General features: G+C 43.1%; 1 non-coding gene across 1 annotated transcript; it reads left to right on the top strand.

Moving 5' to 3' along the window:
• Positions 1-715: 715 nt before the first annotated feature.
• On the top strand, positions 716-852 carry LOC119929068. The gene has a single exon (XR_005451212.1). It is a non-coding gene; the product is annotated as a small nucleolar RNA SNORA7 (small nucleolar RNA).
• The last annotated feature ends 9,040 nt before the right edge of the window (positions 853-9,892 follow it).

Raw genomic sequence — 9,892 nt, 5'->3', positions numbered from 1 at the left:
CAGATCTGTCATTTATCAACAGGGTCGTCATCAAATCAGGGACCACTTGCAGTCATTTCTGCTCCTCAGGGCATGGAATTGAGGAGGGAGAGAGAGAAGAATCAGATGGGGGCCGGCAGGGGCAGAAGCTGGGTTTATTAAATTGTCCCACTGGAGATAGGGGCGTCCACAGTCACTCCAGTTCCTCGAGGCCCAGAGCCACAGAGCAGAACAAAGAGGAGGCCAAGTAGGAAGGGCAGGAGGGTATAGAAGCCAGGCTCACCAAACAACCCTCTGGAGCTGGGGCGACCCACAGCCCCCAGATCCTCAGGGCCCAGAGCCAAAGAGGAGATCAGTAATGGCAGCTCTCCGACTCCTCCCCTCCCACAGCTCCAAGAGTGGCATCGGTGGTGGCAGAGGCAGGACCAGCAGTTCTCCGTGGCCGGCTGGGAGACCCCCAGCTGCTGTGGCCCAGACTGGGGACCCCCTCTGACCTGGGGGTCAGATCCCCGTTCACCTTCACACTCTTTGGTTTCAGAGGAAATCCCACAGACCTTCTCAGCTCCTTCCTCCCCAGCTTCATTGAAAATCCTATCTCCCTCTTCCCCAACTTGTCCTGCTTACCAGATCGAGTGATGTAGTAATTCAAACTGAGACAGGGATTGCACCAAAGACTTTTAAAAATGCCTCCCGATAAATCATTTTGAGGGATTTTTGTCTCAGTAGTGTGCCATAGCCCCTCTTGGGGTCACACCTGGAGAATTCCCAGTCCTCTACCAGTCTTGGCTATGGGAGGGAGAGTCAAGCAGACCATAGCCATTCCATTCCTAGCTTGGCCAGTGGCTAGCGAGTGGAAGGCAATCTGCCACAAGTCAAAACTCACCAACGCTGGGCAGCATTCTTTCATTCATTCAACTGTATTTACTGAGCGCTTACTGTGTGCAGAGTACTGTACTAAGCGCTTGGGAATTACAGGTTAGCAACATATAGAGATGGTACCTACCCAACAACAGGCTCACAGTCTAGAAGGGGGAGACAGACAACAAAACAAAACACCTAGACAGATGTCAAAATCATCAGAAATGGCATGGGAGAGAATCGAGGGTGGAGACTCAAGTTTACTGCATGGATGGCGGCAGTGGTAAACTACTTCTGGATTTTTACCAAGAAAACTATGGATCCACTATCAGAATGATTGCTGATGGAGAGTGGAGCATTCTGGGAGAGATGTGTCTGTGGTGTCACTATGGGTCGGAAATGACTCGATAATAATAATAATAATGGCATTTATTAAGCACTTACTATGTGCAAAGCACTGTTCTAAGCACTGGGGGGGATACAAGGTGATCAGGTTGTCCCACGGGGGGCTCACAATCTTAATCCCCATTTCACAGATGAGGTAACTGAGGCACAGAGAAGTTAAGTGACTTGCCCAAAGTCACACAGCCAATAAGTGGCGGAGCCGGAATTCGAACCCATGACCTCTGACTCCCAAACCCGTGCTCTTTCCACTGAGCCACGCTGCTTCACAAGACGAGACAAGAACGTGCCATAGCAAAAAAATGTGTCACCCTATCTTGGAACCACCCCTGTCAGTCACTAGGCAAATCATATAAGTGCTCTATGCCTCAGTGTTCTCATCCGTAAAATGGGGATGGAATATCAGTTCTCCCTCTTACTTAGTGGCCTCGTGTGAGACAGAACTATGTCTGATCTGCTTATATTTTTCTACTCCGACACTTGGTCCACAGCAAGCTCTTGCCAAATACCATACTGATTATGATTCCAATCCTGGATGCTGCCTGGGTTGAAAAGGTTCTCCAGTGATACTTCAGGGATCTCCTCTTTCATAGATGGTCGTGGCTGGCCATCAGTATGGATGGCATACTGAAGCCTGAAAAATGTTCTGCCAGTTGATATCATCCAGCTTGTAACTAGCCAAGAGACTGCAGCAAACTTTGCACCCCAGGGATACAGGCTCAGTGTAGAAAAAAGATTAATCACGAAGTCGGTTCCACAAAGAAAATGCCATGCTTTGTACCTTTCTGAGTACAATTCTTAGTGAATATTTTGACATCTGCTCTTTCTTATATGCCTTTCTAAAATTTAATGTGTGGGGCTTTTTTTAAACTGTCTTTCTCCCTACTAGGTCTTGTTGGTTAATTGAGTCATGAATTGAATGGCCTTTTCTCTTGAATCGAAAGATGAATTGTTTCCTTATTATTTCAATGTTGCTATTTTCTTGTCAAATAGGATTTTCCCAATGAATTATGATGATTTATGTGTGGCATTTTTCTAGTAAAAACTGCTGTTCACTAAAGAGAGAGTTGAGCTCAAAAATTCATTTAATGCAGAACTGCAGGTGGCAACTAAGATTGATGTAGGCTAGTGTCCAGTAGAAATGAACTGAGACCACAGAGCACATATTCTTAAGAATGCAGTTGGCGTGTGAAGTAGAAACACAGAGAAGTGAAGTCCCACTGGTTTTTTTATTCAGAAAACTTAAAAAAGGTTTAATACAATTTCAGCCAAATTCTATGTGGGAAGCCTCTCTGTTCTGTTTCCCCCATGCGTGATGGAAATGATCTCACTGAGGTAAATCAATTGATAGTATTTTCTCAGCAAACACAGTTATGTTTAAAAAGGTATTACCCCCGCCTTACCCCATCCCCCCTGCCTTATCTCCTTCCCCTCTCCGCAGCACCTGTATATATGTATATACGTTTGTACATATTTATTACTCTATTTTATTTGTACGTATTTATTCTACTTATTTTATTTCATTATTATGTTTTGTTTTGTTCTCTGTCTCCCCCTTCTAGACTGTGTGCCCACTGTTAGGTAGGGACTGTCTCTATATGTTGCTAACTTGTATTTCCCAAGTGCTTAGTACAGTGCTCTGCACACAGTAAGCTCTCAATAAGTACAATTGAATGAATGAAATGAATGAATGAATAAGCTTTGGAGGTGATTAGATGAAGTATTGATATGACAACACTTGCTTATCCCTTAGACTGTGGTCATTCGACTTATTAACAGTCTTCAAGTGCTCCATAAAAGTCCATGAAACATCTGTGTAACACAAGCCAGATTGCTCACATTTATCTACAGGGAGAGAAATATCAGTCAATCAGCGGTATTTATTGAGTGCTCACCATGTACAGAGCACTGTTCTAAATGCTTGGGAGAGTACAATACAATGGAGTTGGTAAATAATAATAATAATAATGGCATTTGTTAAGCACTTACTATGTGCAGAGCAGTGTTCTAAGCGCTGGGGGGAATACAAGCTGATCAAGTTGTCCCTCGTGGGGCTCACAGTCTTAATCCCCATTTTACAGATGAGGTAACTGAGGCTCAGAGAAGTTAAGTGACTTGCCCAAGGTCACACAACAGACATGTGGTGGAGTCAGCATTCGAACCCATGACCTCTGACTCCAAAGCCCGTGCTCTTTCCACTGAGCCACGCTGCTTCTCCCTCATTCTCATTCCCTGCCTACAGTGAGCTACAGATATAATAATAATAATGATGATGGCATTTGTTAAGCACTTACTATGTGCAGAGCACTGTTCTAAGCGCTGGGGGGAGATACACGGTGATCAAGTTGTCCCACGTGGGGCTCACAGTCTTAATCCCCATTTTACAGATGAGGTAACTGAGGCTCAGAGAAGTTAAGTGACTTGCCCAAGGTCACACAGCAGACATGTGGCAGAGCTGGGATGCCACAGATGAGCAAGGAGAGCAGCAGGGAAATGGATGGGGATGTATTTGAAGATATAATAATGGCCTTCATAAGGACCTTGCAACATGCTAGGTGCTGGGATAGATTTAAAGTAATCAGACCCCTGGGAATCTCTGCCTTCCTTCCCATCATGTCATGGGACCTCTGCTTCTGAAAGGCTCTATTCATGCGGGGCCTCATGGAGTTTAAGCTGAAGCAGAGTGAGGCATTTACAAATTCTGAATGTCGGAATGGATTTGGTTGTGTCTGGACTCCTGATGATGCTGGGAAGCTGCACCCTGAGTCCTCTGTCCTAGGCTTCTCTGGACGGAAGGTTGAGAAACAAGAGCAGAGACCCCACTGTCAGACCCCTTACATTGGACCGAGGGGGCCTCCTGCTAGGGTATAAAACCACTCTTCCCCCACCCTCTCACACACTGGGACCACCATCTTCCCCTCCTTCTCCAGCAAGGATGGTGAGGAGCTGCAGAAGTGTGAGGCTTTATATTTCAGGACACTGTCAAGGCCGTGGCTGCCACCATAACTATAACTGCAGCTGTGTTGGGACTGTTGGATTCTGAGCTGCAAGGAGCCCAAAACTCTGTTTCTCTAGCCACGGTACCTTATCCCTCATATTGGCCATAGAGCTGTCTTTGTCCAGTAGAATGTTTTTGCTTTTTTATTACTTGTCCTTCTTACGTGTCTGTCTCCTCCTGCAATGTAAATTCCTTGAGGGCTATGGACCATGACCAATTTTCACTAGAACATTTTTAATGAGAGCTTAGTACAGTGCTCTGCACAAAATAAGCCCTTAAGAAATAACATTATTACTACAGTTACAAATCAGACACAGTCTCTATCCCACATAGGGTTCACAATCTACAGATGAAAGGACTGAGATACAGAGAGGTTAAGGGACCTGTCCAGTGTCACAGAGCAGGCTGGTGGCAGAACTGGGATTAGATTCTGGGTTTCCTGTTTTGTGTAATGGCATTTTTTCCAGTAAACCACACCATCCTGCGGTTTGATTCCATTTCCAGCTTCCACTTGGAGTAGCCTTAAAAAATGATCAAGGTGGTGGAAGCAGTTATTATTATTATTATTAAGTGCTGTCAAGTCATTTCCTGTTCATAGCAATTCTATGGATAAGTTTTCTCCAGAACGTCCTGTCTTCTGCCATAATCTGTAACCTTTCTAAAGGTTCTTCCTTTATTGTTGTTATGGTCACTATCCATCTAGCTGCTGATCTGCTTCTTCCACATTTTCCCTGGACTTTTCCGAGGATTAGTGTCTTCTACAGAGGATTAGTCCTCCTGAATACATGTCCAAAATACAGTAATCTAAGTTGAGTCACTTGGTCTTCCAAAGACCATTTTGGTTTAATTTGCTCCAAAATCCATTTGTTTGTTTTTCTGGCAGTCCATGGTATTTGCAAAGGCCTTCTCCAACACCACATTCTTTCAAAAGAATCGATACTCTTTCCATCCTGCTTTTTCATTGTCCAGCTTTCAGATCCATACCTTGTCACTGGAAACACCACAGAATTGACAGTTAGTGGAAACACCATAGAATTTGTAATTTTGTAGCAATCAACATGCAAAAGCTTTTAATTCAGCATGACGTTTCCCAGGCTCTTCATAACAAATCTTCCTAACGTTTATCTTCCGCATTTCTTGACTACTACTTCCTTTATTATTTGTCAACTATTTCAATCTTCTCTACATCCACTTTTACAAATGTTTTAAAACTTCCAGTTGCCATGATCTTTGTTTTCTTGACGTTCAAATGTAGGCCTACTTTTTGCTCTGTTCCTTAACTTTTAATAATAAACCCTTCAAATATTCTTCACTTTCTGCTAGTAGGGTAGAATCATCAGCATAACGAAGGTTGTTTATATTCCTTCCTCCAATCTTTCCTCCTTGTTCGTCTTCATCCGATCCAGCTTCTCTCATTATGCATTTGTTATTAAGGATGAACAGATAAGGCAGTAAGATACACCCTTGGCTTACAGCCTCACTAATGAGAAATCAATCTGTTTCTCTTTATTCTGTTTTTATTGTATCCTCCTGTTTGGCATACAGGTTTCACATTAATGCAGCCAAATGATCCAGCATGCAGTGGCTGGAGTTTATTTTACTATCTTATAGTGCCACTGTCATTCTTCTTCTTGCTCCTCTTCCCAGAGATTGCCCCTCTATTGGATCCCAGAAAAAAACAGATCAGTAGCAGCAGCAGCAGCAGCAGCAGCAGTAAAACCAGGAAATAATAAAATTCCAGCCTCTGTTTCAGTCATTATCTTCATGATCACTGAGCTGGAGGTCCTTATCTAAGCTCAAAGCAGGAAGAGAATCCTAAGCCTGAATGCTCCAACACTTGAGCTTTCCATAGTGATATAGGCCAAGGGGTTGAGGACCCAACCGCAGTTCTTGCATATAGATGGAAAAAAAATATATCTTCATATATCTAGATTGTAAACTCCAGGCAGGCCAGGAACATGTCCTCTGATTCTGTTGTTTCTTCCCAAGGGCTTAGTACAGTCTGTTCATTCAGATGATGCTCAAGAAATAACATTACTATGACCATAACCATTGCAGACGGAGGTGAGGTATTCTGGGAGAGATGTGTCCATGAAATTTCTATGGATCGGAGAAGACTCCACAGCATAATGCAAGACTATTTTTACTACTACTACTACTATTATTGCTCTTAGTACTGTTGCCTATACCACTACAGCTAACCCTTCCTTATTTTTATATATGAACTCCAGAGAACAATAGCACATCACCCAACATGTACGGCATTTTCAGACACCCATTATTTTACCACCCATACATATACACACCAAAAAAAATACATTGCTGTTATCATTAATACGCAGCTTGAAGGACAACCTAAAGCCTATATTGCCTAAAGCCACTTAAAATCATTTACTGCATTTCAAATCAATCAATCGATAATATTTATTGAACACTTTCTGTATGCAGAACAAACAGCTTAGTAATAGATGGGGCATCTAAAGTATCAAATAATAATAATAATGGTATTTGTTAAGCACTTACTATGTGCCAAGCACTGTTCTAAGCGGTGGGATAGATACAAGGTAATCAGGTTGTCCCATGTGGGACTCACAGTCTTAATCTCCATTTTACAGATGAGATAACTGAGGCACAGACAAGTTAAGTGACTTGCTCAAAGTGACACAGCTGACAAATGGCAGAGCCGGGATTAGAACCCATGACATCTGACTCCCAAGCCCATGCTCTTTCCACTAAGCCACGCTGAATTAAAAGCTTTTATTGAATGACTCTTTGGGCAAGGATGGTGTCGATTTACACTACTGTACTCTCCCCAGGCCTGTATTCAGTGCTCTGCATTCAGTAAGTGCTCAGTAAATACCGTCGCTGGATAATGTCTCATATAGAACACTGTAGAAAGCACTTGAGAAAACTCAATAGAACCAAAGATATGCTTTTTCTCCTCAAGAAGTTACCAATCTTACGAAAGATTTAACAAACTGAAAATCTAAAAATGTTCTTTCTAATCCCAGACTGAGGAGGAGAAAAGGGAGGGGGAACTTCATCAGGACTATTGAATCAGTAATGTAAGTCCTAAGGTTTGGTAAAAAAATGAATTGTCTTTGTCTGCAAACTTATTAAATGATTAAAATAGAGCAGTAGAGCCAGCACACTGATTGTTCTTGCATTTGAAGGAATTTTCCTTAAGCAAAATGCTGCACTTCTTCCATGACAAAATGTGAATCAACTCAGTTTTCATTTGCATGCCAAGATGTCTTTGACTTCTTTTAGCAACTGCAGCAACTCCTCACATTGATTTACCTCAGACATCTATAATTGAATAGTGATAGACTTTGCTAACAGGTGGCAGTCTCCAACGGCTAGAACATTTTCCACTTTGAGAGACTAGATAAACCCAGCAGCAGGTCAGATGATGTGCTTTATCATGGTCTTAGATACTTTCTCCATAAAATGTTTGCCCCTCTGACAATCAATTAATTTTTCAGTTAGTAATATCTATTCAGCACCTACTCTGGGCTGAACATTGTGCTAAATCCTTGGGAAGGACAGAGTTAGTAGTCATGGCCCCACCCTCAAGGAGCTTTAAATGATTTAGGACTGATTTCCACAGTAAGGATGTACTAGGCATGAATTGACATTGACTCCACAGGTAAAAACATTCTTAGCCAAAGGCTGCAGACCTGATAAATGATACTTTCAGAAGCAGTCAGTCAGTCATTCGTATTTATTGTGTAGTTACGGTGTGCAGAGCACTGTACTAAGCTCTTGGAAGAGTAGAATATAAAAATATAGCAGACACATTCCCTGTCCACAACAAGCTTACAGTATAGAGGGGAAGACAGACCTTAATATAAATAAATTACTGATATATTCATTCATTCATTCATTCAATCGCATTTATTGAGTGCTTACTGTGTGTAGAGCACTGTACTAAGTGATTAGGAATTACAAATCGGCAACATATAGAGATGGTTCCTACCCAACAAGTCTCACAGTCTAGAAGGGGGAGACAGACAACAAAACAAAACAAGTAGACAGGTGTCAATACCATCAGAATAAATAGAATTATAGCTATGTACACATTATTAATAAAAAAAATGGAGCAATAAATATGTACAAATATACACAAGTGTTGTGGGGAGGGAGTGGGGTGATGGGGAGGGGGGAGGATATATACAGAAGTGTTGTGTGGCTGGGAAGGTGGATGAACAAAGGGAGCAAGTCAAGGTGACACAGAAGGAAGAGAGAGAAGAGGAAAGGAGGGCTTACTCCAGGTAGGCCTCTTGGAGGAGGTGTGCTTTCAATAACGCTTTGAAGTGGGGGAGAGTAATTATCTTCTATCAGATGGGAGGAGGGAGGATGTTCCAGGTGACAGGCAGGATATGGGCGAAAGGTAGGCGGTGCGATAGATGAGATCAAGGTACATGTGAGAAGGTTAGCATTAGAGGAAGGTAACTCCGGTGGCAGAAAAACACCTCTCAATCCCTACCATCTATGACCAAAGACCTGGAAATAGCTGGCAAAAGAACAACTCAACAAATACCTTGTGGTATTTATTGAAGTCTATAACTACTGTATCAGCCTCCTCTCTGATCTCCCATCCTCTTGTCTCTCCCCACTTCAATCCATACTTCAAGCCGCTGCCCAGATTGTCTTTGTACAGAAACACTCTGGACATGTTACTCCCCTCCTCAAAAATCTCCAGTGGCTGCCAATCATGCCAATCAACCTATGCATCAGGCAGAAACTCCTCACCCTGGGCTTCAAGGCTGTCCATCACCTCGCCCCCTCCTACCTCACCTCCCTTCTCTCCTTCTCCAGCCCAGCCCACACCCTCCGCTCCTCTGCCACTAATCTCCTCACCGTGCCTCGTTCTCGCCTGTCCTGCTGTCAACCCCCGGCCCACGTCATCCCCCTGGCCTGGAATGGCCTCCCTCCGCACATCCACCAAGCTAGCTCTCTTCCTCCCTTCAAGGCCCTACTGAGAGCTCACCACCTCCAGGAGGCCTTCCCAGACTGAGCCCCCTCCTTCCTCTCCCCCCTCCCCCTCTCCATCCCCCCACCTTACCTCTTTCCCTTCCCCACAGCACCTGTATATATGTATATATGTTTGTACATATTCATTACTCTATTTTACTTGTACATATCTATTCTATTTATTTTATTTTGTTAATATATTTGGTTTTGTTCTCTGTCTCCCCCTTCTAGACCGTGAGCCCACTGTTGGGTAGGGACTGTCTCTATATGTTGCCAACTTGTACTTCCCAAGCACTTAGTACAGTGCTCTGCACACAGTAAGCGCTCAATAAATGCGATTGATTGATTGGTTGATTGTACATATCTATTCTATTTATTTTATTTAGTTAATATGTTTGGTTTTGTTCTCTGTCTCCCCCTTCTAGACTGTGAGCCCACTGTTAGGTAAGGACCGTCTCTATATGTTGCCAATTTGTACTTCCCAAGTGCTTAGTACAGTGCTCTGCACACAGTAAGTGCTCAATAAATACGATTGATTGATTGATTGATTGAACAGGGTGACTAGAAAGAGAATAGGAAATAAATATGGCCTGCAGGGTTCTTTCTAACCTTGCTCTAGCTATTACTTTGTTCCCTGATGAACGCCTTCTTGCTCAGCCTGGAGTCTGGTTGGTAGTC

This window comes from Tachyglossus aculeatus, chromosome 5, assembly GCF_015852505.1.
Source record: "Tachyglossus aculeatus isolate mTacAcu1 chromosome 5, mTacAcu1.pri, whole genome shotgun sequence".
NCBI lineage: Eukaryota > Metazoa > Chordata > Mammalia > Monotremata > Tachyglossidae > Tachyglossus > Tachyglossus aculeatus.
Note: the sequence above shows the minus strand (reverse complement) of the source record. Positions and strands in the feature narration are given on the sequence as shown.